This window comes from Schistocerca gregaria, chromosome 6 (genome assembly GCF_023897955.1).
Source record: "Schistocerca gregaria isolate iqSchGreg1 chromosome 6, iqSchGreg1.2, whole genome shotgun sequence".
Taxonomy (NCBI): domain Eukaryota; kingdom Metazoa; phylum Arthropoda; class Insecta; order Orthoptera; family Acrididae; genus Schistocerca; species Schistocerca gregaria.
In genome coordinates, this window is record NC_064925.1 from 171,769,374 (window position 1) to 171,789,957 (window position 20,584).

Here is a 20,584-nt window from a genome sequence, read left to right on the forward strand (position 1 = left end):
TGGGTGCATCCTTGTGGTCTTATAGCGGTTAGACAAGCGGAATTGGGTATTAGAGATGAAAAGCTTGTGCTCAGTGCATAGACCAAGAAGTAACAACCCATTTGCATTGCAGTTTCCGACCCCTTGTTTACCCATAACGTCTCTCCAAAAACGGTTGTCCCTTCCCACTCTGGCATTGAAATCACCAAGTAAAATTAATTTATCTTTCATGGGTATCTTAGAGAGAGTACTGTTCAGTTGGTGGTAGAGCTGATTCTTTGTGTCTTCATCGCCGTCTAAAGTAGGAGTATATGCGGAGACGAAGGTGATGAAATGGGTATTCTAAGAGTCATCAGTCTTTCATTAATTGAGACAGGTGTAAGTCGAAAATCTTTCACTAATTTCGTTTTTACGGCAAATCCTGCACCATGGATGCGTGGTTCTTCTGCATCCTTTCAATTCCAGAGGATGGTGTACCCGGAACATACCTCACTAATGTGTCCCTCACCTGAGAGTCTTGTCTCACTCAAGGCAGCTATGTCTATATCTAGCCGGGCTAGTTCTTGGGTGATGAGAGCGGTTCTTCTCTCTGGCCTGTAATTGTTCACGTCCAAGAGGGTCGTCACATTCCATGTCCCTATTGTCATAATCATTTCATTCTTCTTTTGTTTACGTCCACAGTATAAGGTGTGGCCTACTGGGTGCAGATTACCAGCCCGGTTCAAGTGTGACTTCCGATGTTTAGCCCACATTTTCTAGGGCCTTCCTCATTCAGGGCGGGCAGCGGTCATCCTAAATAGGCCTGCCCAGTCGCAGATGCAGGGCCAGATTCCCGAGTAGTCACACGGGTTCTCAGGAAGGCGACCATCACACACCTGCTGCCAATGTGAAGGTCCAGACTAGTAGCTTCCAGCCTCACTCGGAGCCTGCTACCATCGTCCTTATCCCATCGCCATTGGTCTTTAGAGAAAATGACAGGAGAAATTGCCATTTGCGTGAGTTTGTTTAAGGTGGATTCCAGCTTGCAAGGAAGTGACACACACTATGATTCTGGAATAGTTCATCACGGCACATATGTATGTGACATGTGACTTCAGGTATCAGAACTGCAACGAACTGCCGCGAGCTCAATGATGGCTGAACGGCGCCTTTACATCCAGTTCGTCTGGCATGACCTCTTCCGCCTCCACGATCGTTGAGAACCTGGGATATAAGATTCTTCTTCCGCTCGTTTCGGCGTTGGGTCGAAGGGTAGATAACAGATACTAGAGCGGAAAGTGAAAGACACCCTTGGGCCTCGGAAACCTAATACTGTTGGGATCGAAGAAACCAAGAGTTGGCCAAGGGAGACCGCTTAGGAAAGGAAACAGGACAAGCCTGACACAAGAAAGTGGCAGTAATGCCAGGCTTAGCTAAGGTCCCGTGTGGTTGCCACCCACACACTCCCAAGACGGGACCCCCTGCGGAAACTTGCTACTTAAATAATTAAAAGGAAAATTTTGAAAGAAGGATAAAAAAGGATTGGAAAGTATTCATATTCTGGATGAACCTTAAGTGGCACATATATTCAGTATCTAACATTCGTAAATTTACTTACATCCGTTTTTGTTACAGTTATTGTGCATGGAGATTGGTATGACAATATTGGTTCCAGGTCGCCCCTCCTCTGCTCTCGCGAATTCTTCTTGTTAGCTTCGATCCTCTTGATACAAGATTCTCGGCGCGTCGCGGAATAATTAACAGGAAATAGCTGTGCGAATAAACTTTGTTATCTTGATAACAGTTTCACTGTACAATTGGATTACATACCTTATACGTAAAAAAAGAAAAGAACTAGATAAAAAGAAAGTAATAACAATAATATGGTTCTTCACAGGCTGTACAAGTCAACCACCTAGACAGTCACGACCAAGAAATGATTATAAACTATTTTTGCCTGCCTATGATTGTAATTATATACCTGTAAACTCTGTGGATATTCCTAACAAAGACTACAATAAAGACGAAATAAATATTACACATTGGCGTTATATTAAAGCTGGAGAAAGACATTTTTCTCAGTCGAGGACATTGTTGCCCCCAGCACTTTCAGATATAGATATTGGCAAATTAGAAAAGTTCCCGTAAATAGTGTGATTCCACAGGTCTTAAGAAAAACAATGTGTCATACAGACTTATACCATTCCCTGTTACAGAAATTTCTCCTTTAAGTACAGTTAATACGTTATGTGTACACAAAAGTAAACAGGAAATTGAAGAGGTCAAGTTCAAAAAATTAAAACTGCAGTATATGGTGAGAGCAACTGCCTTGATGGAACAATACAGACTACAACTGGAAAAAAGAAGAAGCCATTGCACACATGCAAACGAGATATACAAATTTTAAAAAAATCTGGACACAACTGCAAAATATTGCATATGAGCATTTACTGTAAATAGAAATATAAAGTGGCCGTACAGCTGAGTATTGGCGGAAAATGGATTCAAGGACATTTATTATGTTAAAGGATACATGAAAAATCTGTTTACAAACCTCCATTTTTGTGTAGATCTGCTTAAAAGTATTGATCACATTATGTCCAAATGCAGTGGACTGATTATTGTGCATCTAGCAACAGAAAGGCCGTTTCAAACATCGTGAACTTAAAATTCGATAAGGGAAATCTGCAAGAGTGTGAGTGAGAGGAGTTCGTAATGTACACTACGAAGATGTGGAATGCTTTAACAATAGTGTAATGTAGGAAATAAAAGTCAAAATATAACTTCCTGGATGCTCTCAGCTAGGATAATTGCAAAAAGGAAAGGAACTAATTGTTAAGGCCGTACAAAATATAGTTTTCTATTTGTATTTGAGAACATATATTCTTTTTATTTATCAGATTACTGGATGGAAAAGAAATTAGATAATTTTGATGTAGATTTCATCTAAGTTAAAAATTCAGCTTGATTTTATTAGAACTACAGCAAACAAAAATAAGAATGTGTTCTTTTCAGTGTGCGGAGTTATATGCAAATATTAATAAAGATTTTGTACAATATTATTGGTTTTCTTATTTGTTACCCTGCAAAAAATCTTAAAAGAATCTAATTTTATAGGTCTTTCAGATAGTGACGTTGCAAGATAGCCAAGACGGTAACTGAAACGAAATAGCTGATAACATTGTTACACTTACTTCGTACCTACATGATTATGAGTCATAGATTTGTTACGTGGCTTGTGCCATTATGGTAGGACATTGACCAACCGAAAATGAAATCACGAATGTAAACAAAATGAGTGACGGAGAACCTTGTTATACTATTGGAACAAAGGAGAGTTGATGCAGGGACTGCCAACAGAAATGTAACATAGAGTGTGCATGGAATTTTCAAAAAACGTTAATGAAGTAATAGAAACTGGAGTATCTTTGGTGGAGATTAACATAGTGACCAACCCAAAAGAGTCAAAGTAGTTTTAAATGTGCAGGTCATATGTAGTACATTCAGTGATGCTGGAAGGAGTGACAGTGTCAAAGATGTATGCAGATATGACACTCTGATCAGGAACGTCTACAAAGGTTTCTGCAGATGTAAGGAAAGTAAACTCAGGACAAATCTCACACCCCTTTGATAAACTGGAAGAGGGCAATGTGACCACTGTTTAACGTTCCCAGTGAATGTGACTATGGGACACCGTTGTGTAGAATCAGTGGCAGTCTTTTCTGTAACTGGCTATGTGATAGGAAGATTGGTTAATATTTTTGTTGGGTCACACATATCCTGGGCAGGTCAGGGTGTATTTTGTGGAATACGTTTGAACCCACCACCTTTGAGAGTAGGTGATGTAGGTGAGGAATGTTGGGTTTACAGGTGGGGGATGAGACTTCTGGGCTTTTGTGGATGTTCTCGTTACTCTGGGCATAAGCTACAGTGCCATACTTGGCCTAGATTTCCTAATTAAATATCAGGCCAAAGTCAATTTACGACAGTGAATAGTAGAAGGAAGGAAGACTAGGGTTTAATCTCCCATGAACAATGACATCATTACAGACAGAGCAAAAGCTGGGATTGTTTCATGGCTGAGAAAGAAAACTGGCAGTGTCTTTCCGAAGGAACCATCCTGCTATTCTGGGAAATCATGGAAAACCTAAATCTGGATGACCACATGCGAATTTGAACCATCGTTCTCCCAAATGCTAATCCAATGTGCTACCCACTGCAGCACCTCGCTCAGAGTCACAGTGGAGCTTGATGGGACATCATTCCACCTTGGTTTTACTGCTGAAAGTTCCAGACTTTCGAAATAAACGCCCAAGATGTCATGGAAGCCAATTAAACTTAACACACGGTCCCTTTGACTCGACTCGTAGGATATAATACTGAAAGATATGGGGAAGGCGATCTGGGTGGACTTAGCAGCTAATCTTCCAGTTAATTATATGTGGTTGATAAATGGATGAGGCGCAATGTTTGATACAAAGTGTTTTGTTCTACATACAGGAATTTTATGGAATCTGTATAGTGGCCAAGAATGTGGACAATTTTGCTTCAAAAGAAGTGAAACTATCGCATGGAGCACTTGTAGATAACTTAGAAGTGTTAGAGAGATTTGAGTTGGATAGAGATTTCAGTGTAGATTCTGTCGATTTAGCCGTGCTAAGTGAGGAGGTATCGCATTTAGGACATGGTAGGGAGGATATGTAGAGATTTTTAGGGGAATACATGGATTTATTTAATCCTTCTGTGCTATTGCCAGATACACCACTAATGTAGTACGATATTCCCACTGGGAATGAACAATCTGCATACAATAAACCATACCAACTTCTGCACAATCTACAACCAGTAATGGCTCACCAACTCTATGACGGAATTGCAGTAGACTTGTCCTTGGAGAGCACCAGTGGTCATTTTTCCCAAAAAAACGTTCTCAGATAGCAGTAAAATTTTCAGATTTTGTTGTGACTGTAAGTAATGAAATCAACACACTGGTGACCACGTACCCAGTGCCTAACTTTACAGAGATCTTGGATAACCTGGTCTAATGATATTACTTTTCTACTGTGAGTCTGTGAGCTGGGGACCACCAGTTAGAAGTAGCACTAGAGCATCCACCCAAGTTAGCGTTTATTGTTCCATCTGGTAAATATCAGTAACACCGGCAATAATTCGATTTGAAATATGCAACGCCAACTTTCCAATATCTGTTAGAGTGGTACTACGGGATCTGAAATCAAAACAAGTATGGTATTCCTGCATCACAGACTGTATTTTCCAAGGCCATCCAAGAGCACGTAGTGTGTTTACAAACAGTCGTTGATCAATTACATGTAGTGTGACTGACACTTACAAAAGTATAATTTTGTATTACAAGAAGTTCACCATTTAGGCCCTGTTATAGACCAGGATGGTGTATGAACTGACCTATGACTTGTACAAGCCTTGAAGGAATTCCCAACACCTAGACCAAAAAAAGAAGTATAGTCGCTTTTCGGCCACACTAATTGTCATAGAAAATTCATTCCAAAATTCTCAGAGGTAGCGAGATGCCTTCGATATTAATTAACGAAGGGAGAAAAATTTAATTGGAGTCTAAGTTACGAAGTTACGTTGTTTAATTAAAGGATGTATTGAGAACTGGTCATGCTCTCACTTTGCCAGACTATCAGAAACAGTTTATACTTCTATGTGATGCCAGCAATCATGCCCTAGTGTGTGTATAGAGCCAAGACTTACAAGTTTATGGAACAGAGTACTCAATAGCTTATGGTTCTAGCCAGCTCCCTAAGGTGAAGAAGAGATGTCCAACTACAGAAAAGGAAATGCTGGGATTAATGTATGGCATCATTGATTTCCGTTGTCATATGTTCAAATGTTCAAACGTGTGTGAATTCCTAAGGGACCAAACTGCTTAGATCATCGGTCCCCAGACTTACACACTACTTAAACTAACGTAAACTAACCTATGCTAAGAATAATACACACACCCATGACCGAGGGAGGTCTCGAACCTCCGTCGGGAGGGTCCGCGCAGTCCGTGACATGGCGCCTCAACCCACGCAGCCACTCCGCGCGGCTAAGTGTTACATGTACATATGATGTTTTAAGGTAACAACAGATCATGCATCGTTGAAATGGCTTATTATCCTTGAAGATACTATAGATCACGTGACTTGATGGACTTTATGGCCTAGTGATTTTAATTTTTGCATCGACTATGCAAATCACATAGTATTATCGACGGACAACGTCGCAAAATACTCGCCTAGAATGTATTGGTGTAAATGTGGAAGAATGGCACAAAGTTCAGTCTGCTGAGCTGCATTATCAACAATTCAAGAAGTAAATGTAATACAGCACTGACAAACGGTGTGCTGTACAGGAAAAGGAGATGTGGCCAGTGCATTGTTATCCTGGCAAGTTAACATAATGAGTTATTGACACACGCTCATGACTCTGAGCACTATGGGACTTAACATCTGAGGTCATCAGTCCCCTAGAACTTAAGGACATCACACACATCCATGCCCGGGGCAGGATTCTAACCTGCGACCGTAAAGGTCGCGCGGTTCCAGACTGAAGCACACGCTCATGATTCCACTTTGGCAGGACATGGTACTTGAAGAGGCATGGGGTGCTACATTGCAGAAAATTATTGGTGGAAGGTGAAGAAGCGTGATGTAGAGCAGTTGTAAAGAACTGCATTCCTTGTCTGCAGAGAGCAGACAAAGTGTACCTTAGGCGGACAGACCATTCCAAATTATCCGTATGAACGTTCTTGCCTCCTTTGCACACACACCAGCAGGTAATCTCTTAGTACTATATGTGACTGATTATTTCTCGCATTTTGTGCCAGCGATTGCTATACTGAATCAACAATCAGTCGCACAGGTAGTTACTAATCAGCTGATATTTACGTCTGGTACGTCAGATACAGGTTAACGAAGCAATTATGCCATTATGAAGTAAAGAACTAATGCATTACACTTCTGACTGGTTTGATGTGGTCCACCATGACTTCCTTTCCTGCACTAACCTCAACATCTCAGAGTAACATTTCTGCTTCACATCCTCAATTACTTGTTGGATGCGTTCCAATATCTGCTTCGTCCAACGTTTTTACCCCCAATAGCTTCCTTTAATACTGAGGAAGTTATTTCCTGATGTCTTAACACAAATCCTATCACCCTACCCCATCTTCTTGTCAGTCTTTTCCATATCTTACTTTTTTACAAGGTCTACTGACAATCACCTCATTCCTTATCACATCAGTCCGCCTAGTGCTCAATTTCGTATTATATAGGAGTGTCAGGATACAGTTCACCAGATAGTGTATTTTTGCCCAGTAACGGCTGAGACATGAAAAATGGAACGTAGTAAGAAACTTAGACCGCCTTTTGAATGATTCGTCGAAACCGGCATCAGTGACAGAATACAGGCTTATATGGGACAAGAAAGAGGAAGAAAACCGGCCAGAGCCGTATCAGAAAAGCCACTCAGGAACTCGCTTTAATATACTGGGGAAAAAAAAGGAAAATCTAAATGCAGACGACGGGATGGTGATCTGAACTCAACTTCTTCCGAGTTATGGCTTAGTGCTCAAACCAATGTGCTACCTCGCTCGTTAAGCAATAATAAGTCGTTTTTACTGCGAGCGTTGCGTTAAGCCGCAACTGATACTAAAAGTCTAGAAGGCAGTCTGAATCCCCGTGGAAGTGGAGACGTGTCTCCTTTATGGATATGCCTTGAGGCGCAATTCAAAATTCTAAGGAAATTAAGTTTAGTACCCGGTTGTTAATTTTCTTAACGGCATTTATACGACGTCTGAGACTTCTCTCAATCAGGGATAATAACTGGAATGGCTTTCGAATGATATAAATTTACGTTTATGCTCTAACCCCCCCCACCCCCCTGCTCTTCGCCATGCGATGCTGTACTGCGATGTGAACGTAATTGCACAAAACATTATTAAAACATTTGAAGCAGAACCGATTTCATATCAGCAGAACTGTAGACTCTGAGAAGAGCCTTCATAAAAATCAATTACGTAGCAGAGATAAAATCTTTGTTGACATGTCAGGTACTAATGATGAGCTCTTTCTAACCAATTGTATTTGTTTTGGGTACTGTTTTATTAACAGTGTAATTTTTTTTCAAAAGGCTTATTGTTTCATTACCTCCTCCTCTTAGATCTAACCCACACTTGTTTGCTATTATACAGATGGTACAAACCTTATTCGTTAAATATTTGACCACTTCAAAAAAGTATCTTTGATGTATTTGTATGGTCATTCGTCAACCAGAGCACATACTGTTTGTGCTGACTCTATGAAGAACACAAGTTACTGATGTACACTATCTGACAAATTCAGTGAAACACCCAGAATGGGAGGAGGAAACTAAATGTGGTGTTACTTCAGTAATTACAAAATGATTCAGGTTTACATGATAGTATAAGCCCACTAATCAGTGTGACGCTGGATGTATGCTATGATTTGGCAGGACAGAGGCTTCGTAAGGCTGCTGCATCCTCTTCTGAGGAAAGTTGACCCACAACTGTTGCCACCGACCCTTGAAATCCTGAATGCTTGCACTGGGAATGACGTCCGAGTTCGTCCGACACGTGTTCTGTCGAGGTTGTATCTGTTATTCTTGCTCGCCACATGAGTACACAGCATCACGCAGACAGTTAATACAGGGTCAAATGGCTCTAAGCACTATGGGACTTAACAACTGAGATCAGCAGTCCCCTAGATTTAAATCTAACTCACTTAAGGACATCACACACACAGCCATTCCCGAGGCAGGATTCGAAGCTGCGACCGTAGCAGCAGCGCGGTTCCGGACTGAAGCACCTAGAACAGCTCGGCCACAAGGGGCCGGCGAAGTTCATACAGGCACGTGTCATGTGTGGATGAGCAATTTTGAACAATGGCATCACAATACCGTCGCATTAGAGGACGCAGTATGCCTGTGACGCACCTTTGTGCCATCAGAGTTCCCTCAATACCAATCCGAGACGTACCCAACGGCTCCCCGATCATAACGCCAGGATTAACGCCACATGCCCTCCACAAACCACTGGAAGAACGGCAACTCTCTCCAAGTCGTCGCCAAAAACACAGACCATGGTCATCTGCGGTAGTGCCGAAAACCGATTCATCGCTGAACACAATACGACGTTCATCAGCATTCCATGTTTTCCAGTAACGGCACCACACCACATTGTGATGGGAGTGGCACCCCTCACGTAGGACGGTAATTCCCTAGTCTGGCTGCTCCGTGTATCTGACCAGAGGTGCAGAATGACAGAGAATGTTGCAGAGACCTCACAACGGTTCTCACGTGGCCTGCTCGAATGTGAAGGTATTGTGATATGCCTGGTGAACAATACGACGATCCTTCGGTCACATGTGATCCACCGGAAGCTAGACGACGATTGTGTCTGCCCTGACGTTCCCATGCAGCTCAACATGACATCCAACTACTGCCACATCCAAATGGATATTGGATATTACACGATTAGACCATCCGACCAAATGAAAATCCGCAATGAGGCCCCGTTTAAAACTGTCTGCTGCTGATAAAGCTATCAGACATGAGAAAGCGGCATCTCCACGTCTTCCACAATGATCACTCAATACCTGACACTGTTCGGACCTGGTAGCAACATTAACCTCAATAACACTAATGCAAGCTGGTGTCCATGCAACCAATGACAGAGAATGCAATTGTAGCCACTTACATACCCACCGACGATGTGTACCTGTGCGAAGTTAGATTGACATCCTACCTGCCTTCTGGATGTTTCAATTTTTTTCATGCAACGTATCTACGAGGATTGTGTCTTAGATTTCACGTCAGGCAGACCTACTGGCCTGGACAGCATTGGTATTCGAGGAAGATTGTACAACTTTCCAACTGCTTCTATTGTGTAACTAGCGCGGCAACCACTACAATTGAGATAGTTAAGGTACCAGTCCCAGACCAGTACATGATTTCCGTCGTTCAGATTTGATTGTGGCGGGTAAAGCTTCTGTCTGTTGCAATTAGAGCTTTCAGCATCGACACAGGGCCATGGTAGTGTATTTAGAGTACCACCCGCCATATGTATGGAATGTGAGTCTACAAAGCACCACCACTGATTGCTCGAGCGTCGTAATCTACATACTGCCTATTAGTCATAGCCCAGATATGTGCAACATGCGAGGTATTCCATTAACTTACGGGTATGCAGCCCAATATTTCAACAGGATGGACTAACGCAGCTGACAAATCTCGAGGTCCTGGATGACTTGGCACCTCTGAACAAAGGCACGAAGTACGCCTTCACTTTGAGCCAGATGGTGACATCTGTTAGCCGGCAGATAAGTCAGGGCGAACACGCAGGTTTGAAAGCAGTCAATTCCAAGGCACGTTCCTCGACATCTTTCATAAACACAATGGCAGTAGCAGGTGAAAACGGGCTAAACGGGCTTCCCATCGCAACTCCAGCTACCTGCTCGTAGTATTAGTCGTTGAATAAAAAGTAAGTGGTGCCAACACATGTCGAAATAAGTTTGTTAATTCAGCACTAAGCCTAACCTCAATCAACCGTAACGAATCAGAGAGAGGAACACGAGTGAAGGGAGAGCAGATAATAACTTAATAGAATATCCGACTCATTCAAACGCACTGCCTCTAAACAACGCAAGAAACACGGCGAGTTCTTAATGTGGTGCTCACTCGTCCAAGTATAGGGCTCAAGGGAGCTGCTAGTTGTCTTGCTACAGGATATGCTGGAGCACCGATACCACTCACAATGCAAAGTGCACTGTCGCTCTTGCTGTGATGTCGTGATCAAAATATTGTTCCAGCGTTTGCCAAAGTTGCTTCCTAGGTAGAACAATTCCTAAATCATCCACTTCGTGTTCACTAGTCCTGATGTTCAGTTTCTCACTCTCCTGATTGCTGCTGCTCCTCGTTATTTTCGTATTTCTTCGATTTATTCTCAATCCATATTCTGTACTCATTACACTGTTCATTCCATGTAACAGATCGCGTAATTTTTCTTCTCTTTCTCTGAGGATAGCAATGACAACAGCGAAGCTTACCATTGATCTCCTTTCACCTTGATTTAATTCCACTCTTCAACCTTTCTTTTGTTTCCATCTTTGACTCTTCGACGTATGATTGAACAGTAGGGCGAAATACTAAATTCCTGTCTCACACGCTTTTTAATCCGGTCACTTCGTTCTTGCTCCTCCGCTATTCCTGTTTCCTCTTCGCCCTTGTACATATTGCATATACCTATCTTTCCGTATAGCTTGCCCCTATTGTCCTCATACTTTCGAACATCTTGTACATTATCGAACGCTTTTTCCAGGTCGACAAATTCTATGAACGTGTTTCGATTTCTCTGTACTCTTGCTTCCAATATCAACCGCAACTTCAGAACTGCCGCTCTGGTGCCTGTACCTTTCCTAAAGCCAAATTGATCGTCATCTAACACATCCTCAATTTTCTTTTCCATTCTTCCGCACATTAGTCTTTTCAGAAATTTGGATACATGAGCTGTTAAGCCGATTGGGCAGTAATTCTCCCATTTGTCAGCTCTTGCAATCATCGGAACTGTGTGGATGATATTTTTCCGAAAGCCAGATGGTATATTGCCGGACTCATATATTCTGCACACCAATATGGACAGTCGTTTTGTTGCCATGTCCCCCAGTGATTTTATAAATTCTGATGGATTTTTATCTATCCTTCACAATATTTGATATTAAGTCTTCCAAAGCTATTTGAAATTTTGAAACTAGATCCCCTATCTCTTCTATACTGATTGCCGTTTCTTCTTCTATCACGTCATCAAGCAATGATTTTGGAAATTTTGATGGATTTGTATCTATCTTTCTACAATATTTGATATTAAGTCTTTCAAAGCTCTTTCAAATTTTTATATTAGATCCCCTGTCTCTTCTGTATTGACTGCCGTTTCTTCTTCTATCACGTCATCAAGCAAATGTTCCCCCTCATAGATGCCTTCAATGTGCTCTATCCACCTATCCGCTCTCTTCTGTGCATTTAACAGTGGAATTACCACTGCACTCCTAATGTTATCTCCCTTGGTTTTAACTTCACTGAAAGTTGTTTTGACTATTCTATATGCTCTCTCAGTCCTTCTGACAATCATTTGTTTTTCGATTTCTTCACATTTTTTCTGCAACCATTGTACCTTACCTTCCCTGCAGTTTCTTTTTATTTCATTCCTAAGTGAGCTGTATCTATGTATTGCTGAATTGCTCTGAACATTTTTGTACTGCCTTCTTTCATCCATCAACTGATATTTCTTCGCAGTTACTTTCTTTGTACCTAAGTCTTTCTTTCCAGCTTTTTGAGTGCCCTTCTTAGAGATGACCATTCCTCTAGAGCTCTACTGCCTACTGAGCTATTCCTTATCGCAAGATCTGTAGCCTTGGAGAACTTCAAGCGTATCTCTTCCTTCCCTAGTACTTCCCTATCCCACTTCTATGCGCATTGATTCTTCCTTACTAGTCTCTTAAACTTCAACCTACTCTTCACTACTAATACATTGTGATCTGAGTCTGCATCTGCTCCTGGGTACGCCTTACATTTCAGTACCTAATTTCCGAAACTCTGACTGATCGCGATGTAATGTAACAGAAATGTTTCCGTATCTCCCGGCCTCTTACAGATGTCTCTCCTTCTCTTGTGATTCTTGAACAGAGTATTCTCTATTACTAGCTCAAATTTATTTCAGAACTTATTAGTCTTTCTTCTCTCTCATTCATAGTAACACGCCCCATATTCTCCCGTAATCCTGTCTCCGATTCCCCCATGGCTATTAGATTTTTGCCCCCCCTTTTATGTACTGAATTATCCGTTCAATGTCCTGGTATATTTTCGCTATCTCTTTACCGTTCGCTTGCGAAGTCGGTATGTATACCTCAACTATTGTCGTCAGTGTTGGTTTGTTGTCGATTCTGATGAGAAGAAGCCTGTTACTGAATCACAGTAACTCACACCTGCCTAGTCATAAACAATCCTACTCCCTTTATAGCATTTTCTGCTACTGTAGATATTATCCTATACTCATCAGACGAGAAACTCTTGTTTCTTTCCATTTCACTTCGCTGACACCAACTATGTCTAGACTGAGCGTTAGAGTTTCCCTTTCAAGATTTTTTAACTTCTCTGCCACTTCTAAAGTTCCACGGCCCGACTCGTAGAACGTCAACTCCTCGATGATGATTTAATCATCTTCTGATGTTCGCCTCCTCGTTGGACCACCTCGCCCCCCCCCCCCCTCTCCTCCCCAGCTCCGAGAGAGAGACTATCTCGGAGTCTTTTGCCTGTGGAGAGAGAAACATGACACTTTTTCAGTTATAGGCCACACTTGTTGTTACATAATACGTGCCTTTAATTCAGTGGTTTTCATTGCTTTCTGCGTCCTTTATCATTTCTGATTATTCCTCTTTTAGGGGCAATTTTCCAGCCCAAGGACGAGAGACCCTGAAACACTGTCACCCTCTTTGACATGGCCTTGGCTGAATGTCGGCGACTTCCATGCCTGATGCCTTCGACCGCCATTACCAACGACTTTTATTGTAAATTTAACCTGTGGTGGGTTTCGAATCCAGACCGCAAACGTTTTGATTTCTAATAAAAGACGCTATCCCTAGACTACGGGTCGTTGTCAACTATTACTGCAAATTTATTTATGAAAGATTTTGAGGAACGTGCCTTGGCGTCGGCGACTGTTTTTTTTTAGACATCTAGACGATACTTTTGCTGTTTAGTGTCATGTTAGTGAGAATTTGAACGACTTCTTATAACACACGAATTCAGTCCACCCGAATATTTGTTTCACGACGGAGGTGGAAAAGGATGGTTGTCTTCTCTTCCTTGATGTTTTGGTCAGGAGGAGAGTGGATGGTACAATGAAAGATACCCTCTACAGGAAGCCTACTCACACTAACTTCTATCTGTCGGCTGACAGTTGTCACTATCTGGCTCAGCGTAAAGGCTCACAGGACCCATATCGTCCCGGACTCCCAGAGTTTGTCAGCTGAATTAGCCCATCTCGAAGTCACTTTTCGTCGGCGTAGTTTGAAACGTCCCCTTTGAAAAATTATACATGACTGTGCATAAACTGACACACAATATTTTTAGCGCAACGCAATCTGACTTTCAATAATACCTACAAAAGATTGGCCCTGACTTACATTAACCTATACATTTCACAAATCGCTTACCTCACTAAAAATCTTCGTTACTCCAACTACTACAATACAGCGAGCGCCACTACTGCCAGCTAAATAAAAGATTCAAACTACGGAAGTTACTAACTATTGATAGGCACAGTTATCAATTGAAAGATTTTAATAGAGAACAAACAATGTATTTACCTTAATAGTCATAATATATATAGCAGTTCATGACATCAATTCTTACAAATTTCAAAACTCTGCCATCTCTCTCCCCACGTCCACCACTGCTGGCGGCTCACCTCTAACTGCGCAACGCTACGCGCTGTTAGCATCCAGCTGCCCAACGCTACAATGGCGAGTATTACAACAATGCCAACCAGCCACAGACTGCGCACAGCACAGCACAGCACAGCCAGTGATCATCATACAGAGCGCTACGTGGCGTTACCAATAAAAAAAACCTAAACAGCCTACTACTCCCCACAAAAAAATTTACAAACTGTTTTGGGCAGTGGCCAATACAGATTTGAAAAATTTTTTCATCATTACAACAACAAAGATATCAAATGCACACACTTATTGATACAATGTTGGTCAAAAGCTAAAATTTTCTTACAGTCCATAAAGAGAGTCCTGATCGTTCATCACAGTAAAATAGCAGTGTGTTTCTCAAAGTCTGAGCAGTAAAAGAAATGCACACGGAAGTTGTGGATTTCAAAGCAGTCTTGAAGAAGTAGTGTTGGCCTTCAAACGGAAAGACAGTGCTGACTCTTGACATGCAGACAGGTAATGGGCCACAACAGAGCAAACCCACAGCAGAGTCAGTCGAAGTTTTGAAGAATATTGGTAGGTTGGTCATCACAGAGCAGACCCACTGTAGTCCTGGTAGAGATTATGTTATTGGTGGGCCACCAGAGGTGCAGACCCACTGCAGTCCTTGTAGAAATAATGGTATTGGTGAGTCATCAAAGGTGTAGACCCACTTCAGTACTTGTAGAGACAGCCAGCAGACATCTGTTGCCATTGTGCAGGTGCACAATCACCATCGAAGAGTCTTGCGGAGAATATAGCAAGTCCATCAACCACCACTTGTGCACGCACAAAGTTTTTGGAATTGTCCTTAGAACCAGCAATGCTGTTATCCAGTCCTTTGCTGAATTATTAACACACGTGCAAACACTATCAGTCCCTACTTCTCACATATTGTCCATATACTATGACCAACAGAAACGTGTGCAGTGAAATGAATCTTAATTTGAAGAACTGGTGTCTATTCAATCATAAATTTAAAACATAAAAATACAATTACAAAGGCACAAAATACATCATTAAAGAACATAACAATACATACGGAAAAAGAGTGGTTCTATTTTGCGGAAATATGATGTGGAGTGTGTTTTACTATCGCCTTCTAACATCAGTGTCCTTTTAGATTCCCTAAAGGATGATCTTAGTTTATATAAGACGGGTGCCTACCATATTCCTTACAGTTGTGGCATGTCACATATTGGTCAGACTATCAGGACTGTAGATGACCGATGTACTGAGCATAAGCAGCAAACGCGATTACAACAGCCGAGTAAATCCGCCATTTCAGAAGATTGTCTTGGCACGGTCATCCTACGGAATATAACACGGATATTCTGGTATGCGCTTCCAGCTATTGGTTAAAAAATGATACAAATGTCTCTGAGAACTATGGGACTTAACATCTGAGGTCATCAGTCCCCTATAACTTAGAACTAACCTAAGGACATCCATGCCCGAGGCAGGATTCGAAGCTGCGACCGTAACTGTCGCGCGGTTCCAACCTGAAGCGCCTAGAGCCGCTCGGCCACACTGGCCGGCCCAGCTATTGGGATAGTGTTGTTAAGGAAACTATTGAAATTAAATTAGCAAGTAAGTGTATACATAGATATGGTGGTTTTTGTTTAAATTCTGCATGGAATCCTGGTCTCTCAATCCGGGTCTCTCCATTGTCAAAAAAACAGAGGGACAGAGTTTATGCTATCTCACGCACTGATTATTAATTTCGCTATCGATAACTTCTGATGTCTTTCTGGTTTGTGATGGCGCTAGTGTTTATAGTGTGTGTGTGTGTGTGTGTGTGTGTGTGTGTGTGTGTGTGTGTGTGTGTGTGTGTGTGTGAGTGTTATTTTTCCGGAATTTTTCTAAACCCCAAGGTATTAAATTCCCTGCCACAGCACTTACTTTCTGCACTTTTTCGTTGAAAATGACAGTGTGTACTCCTGTAGAAATATCGGCGGTTGTCAATGTCACCCGGGTACATATCCGTAAGCTATTTGAACACTGTATACGCCGGAAGAAATTTTTCATGTGAGGTTGCAAGTATAGCACCAGCACATTACTGTACGGCAGCGTGTTAAGCTCATTCTATGGGATTTAACGATACTTAAAAGTAAAACAACTGCCAATCTGCACTGAATGAGCTTTAACTGCATAGACGATATACGGTTGTTGTTGCTGGCTTACTGTTGTTGTTGTGTCCTTCACTCTGAAGACTGATTCGATGCAACACCCCTTGCAAGTCTGCACTGTACGTACCTATTGTAACCTACATGGACTTGAAACTGTAACTGCAGTAAAGTCTTGATCTCCGTAAGAAGTTTTTAGCTCCCAAAGGGCCCTTCACTATCAAACCGACGAGTATTTGATGCCTCTGGATATGTCCAGTAAATCAGTCTGTTCCGCCAGTCAAGTGGTGTCATAACGTTTTTCTCTCCACAAATGGTTCAAATGTCTCCGAGCACTAAGGGACTTAACATCTGAGGTCATCAGTTCCCTAGAACTTAGAACTACTTAAACCTAACTAACCTAAGGACATCACACACATCCATGCCCGAGGAAGGATTCGAACCTGCGACCGTAGCAGTCGCGCGATTCCGGACTGAAGCGCCTAGAAACGCTCGGCCACCACGGCCGGCTTTCTCTCCACATTTCGACCCAGTACTCCCTTTGAGTTCTTTGTTCTTAAACGTTCTCCTGTGGCCCTATATTTCAGAAGTTAGCATTCTCTTATCTGTACTGTATGTCACCCATGTTTCATTTCCTAACAACAGCACACAGCAAGCAAATACTTTCAGAAAAGATTTTCTTATGATTAAATTTACATTCAATGTTAAGAAATGTCTCTTTTTATTATACTTTGTTCTAGCATTTTATATCCCTTTACTTGTGCTATCATTGATAATTTTACTGCTAAGATAGCGAAACATGTACTAATCTTATTATATTCTGTCTCTTTTCTTAAAATCATTTTATATGATTAGTTCCATTACCCTTTTTCTAGTTTGCTTGATGTTCAACCAATAACCAATTTTATAAACACTTTCCATTCTTTTCAAATGATATTCTAAGTGTTAAGCAGTATTTGAACGAACTACAATGTCATCAGATAATCTTACCGTTTTTCCTCCCTGAAGTTTAACTCTTTTTCCAAATTTATCTTTAGCTTCCTTTAATGAAATATAATGACTACGAATTACACACATTTACATGTTTTGGGAGATCACATAACAAAGTCAGCGCTAGAGTACACAAGATGTAGCACTTACTAGTAAAAACATACTGCCAGTGAAGCTACAGAAAATAATTTGTAAAATTGTACCATATGAAATGATGAGATTTCCACGTGAAATGTGTGTGTGTGTGTGTGTGTGTGTGTGTGTGTGTGTGTGTGTGTGTGTGTATTGGTGAGAACTGATCTGGGTTCTGATAGGTTCTACAATCATTATTACGAATTTCCTGTATTTTCTGTTCTGTGATGTGTTCAAGTGTTTCGTCAGTTATCTTGATTATGGTTACCTCTTTATTCTGAATTATAGTTTCCCTGTAACTTTGTGACGCTACTAGAGTAGCTATGGCAACGGCTTTGCCGCAGTGGATACACCGGTTCCCGTCAGAACACCGAGTTTAAGCGTTGTCGGGTGTGGTCGGCACTTGGATGGGTGACCACCCGGGACGCCATGCGCTGTTGCCATTTTTCGGGGTGCACTCAGCCTCGTGACGCCAATGAAGAGCTACTCCGGTCAACGAAAACCATCGTAATGGCCGGGAGAGTGGTGTGCTGACCACACGCCCCTTTTATCCGTATCCTCAGCTAAGGATGACACGACGGCCGAATGGCACCGATGGACCACTTGTGGTCTGTAGACAGCGTGAGTTAAGTTGAGTTACTAGAGCAGTTGTCGACACAGTTACGAGACTGACCCATGCTACCAAACAAAAATTTTTACGCAAAATTCAATGTTCTGAATCCGTTTCCTGTTGGTCCATTTAAATGAAATGTTGCTCGGTATAATAGAAAATAGCAGTCAGGCGAGTCCAAGAGATAGTCTGTATATGTGATGAAGTTTTGTAAATTAATGTATTTCGAGAGAAGCCTGTTTGCCCTATACGTATGTTGATAATTATGTTACCATTGCAAACCTGATTTAGTCTTTTCCATTTTCTGTAAGTACCAGTTGTGTGTGTCACTTTGTTATAAATGATAGTGAGAAGTATTTGACTTTGTCTCCAGCTATTTGGCGTAATTGGAAAGGCCTCCACTTCAAAAGGAATATTTGCTAGCATGGAGAGAACTGGATTTTTGTTCAGACTACATAAATAGAAAAATGCAGACAATCATGGTTAGACTTTATCTGTTGGTCTATGTGACACCATAAAACAATTTATGTTTTCTTCAGTGCCAAAAACCAGAAATATAAACTCCTTCAGATGACTGATCCACACTTTGTCTCAGAAGCAGGACTAAAAATACTCATCACGTTTAAGAACTTAACAGGCACAGTTGCCAGAAAACGAAATGTTCCGACCACCATCCGAAGCAATGTATCAATGTCTACCACTAATATCGCGCTATCCTCTAAAATCCTACCCTTTGCATACGTTATTAAACAGAGCAGTGGAAACCAATTAAGTCCTTCCATTTCCTAAGATCATATAAACTACCTCTTGTAACTTATTCTCCCTATCCATCAACCACACGTCTGCAGTCAGCAAGATCCTTCAAAGACTCCCTACCCAACCAATCATTCAGCACGTATCAACATTCCTAACCAATCATTACATTCTGAGAACTCGATAGATGATCTAATATTTATCAGTAACGAGTTCAAGTACAGCAAAACAAGTAGAAAGTCGGTCCCGAAACAATACCAGATTACTAGACCCAAACTGTGTACAGACCTGAAATAACGCTATAAAAAGGAAGGTGGCCGATTCTAAAGAACATTTTAACGTGCGATGAAACTTGCCCAAAAGACAAAGCATAAAATGGAACAAAATCAGCTCACATGTCCGAAGGAAATTCAACTCGCAAGCATCAGCGGGGAAAATCATGTTGAACGTCTTTCGGGATGCCCAAGGTGTCGCCTTTCGTGATTATTTGGAAGACAAGCATATAATAAACAGTACCTACTCGTTAGACATGCTGATGAACAAAATGAAACCAGCCCAAAGGCATGATATTGCTACACGACAATCCTCGCCCTCGCACCACCCAGCTGAACCAACACAAATTTAAAAATATGTTGGGAGGTACTGTCTGATCCTCCCTACAGTCCAGATTTGGCACCCTCCAGTTATCAGTTTTTTTCCCTCAAGGAGTCATTCCGAGGAAAAATGTTCAGAAAAGACGAGGGAGGTAAAGAACTTGTGGGAAAGGTAGCTCAAACACCAAGAAAGACTTCTTTGCATAAGTTATAAGAAAACTAAATCATCTTTGGAGCATCTGGATTAATATTGGTGCGGATTATGTTGAGAAGTACTAAAAGTTTTATTCTGAAAGAATACACATTTTTTTCAACATAAATTTGTCTGTACCTCATACAATCAACCATACTCTCATTCATATCGCAACGTATTTGGGACCGGCCCTTACCATGCACCATGCACAAGTTTTCTCTATGGTGTCTTCATCCTTCTAGCTAGAAAACTCTTATTTCCTCCAGCCTCATTAATGCCAAAGTTACCTATATCTCTGCCCATCCTAAACCTACAAATCCCTTCAAGGGATGAACTTCGACTCATCTTCTGCATCCACTCCAACTCACATTTTTCTTCAAGTCGGCCAGTTCCTAAACGTCCTTCTCTTCCATCTTCGAAATCTGCATATTAACCTGAATACCTACTAACTATTCCACACAGCCAATATTCAATACTATAATCTGCAATCGAAGTATTCTGATGCTATTAGCGTAACACCTCATTTTCCATACCATGTCCATCCCCTTCCGCTTTAAACCTATATATATTCTAAATTAAATTCCTCCACCGCATTTTGCTGTCTCCATGAGAAAGTTAATCCCAGGAACTACCGGAGGGATTTTGGTATGGTTTTAATTAATAGATAGACTGATTTACGAGGAAGATTTGTTTATATAATTCATTAATAC

At 41.4% G+C, this 20,584-nt stretch overlaps 1 protein-coding gene and 1 pseudogene across 1 annotated transcript in view; one reads left to right on the forward strand and one right to left on the reverse strand.

Moving 5' to 3' along the window:
* The window catches only part of LOC126278782 (uncharacterized), a 50,721-nt gene that overhangs the window by 13,800 nt on the left and 16,337 nt on the right, over window positions 1-20,584 (reverse strand). The window lies entirely within an intron of this gene.
* LOC126279168 (5S ribosomal RNA) lies at window positions 18,051-18,168 on the forward strand (annotated as a pseudogene).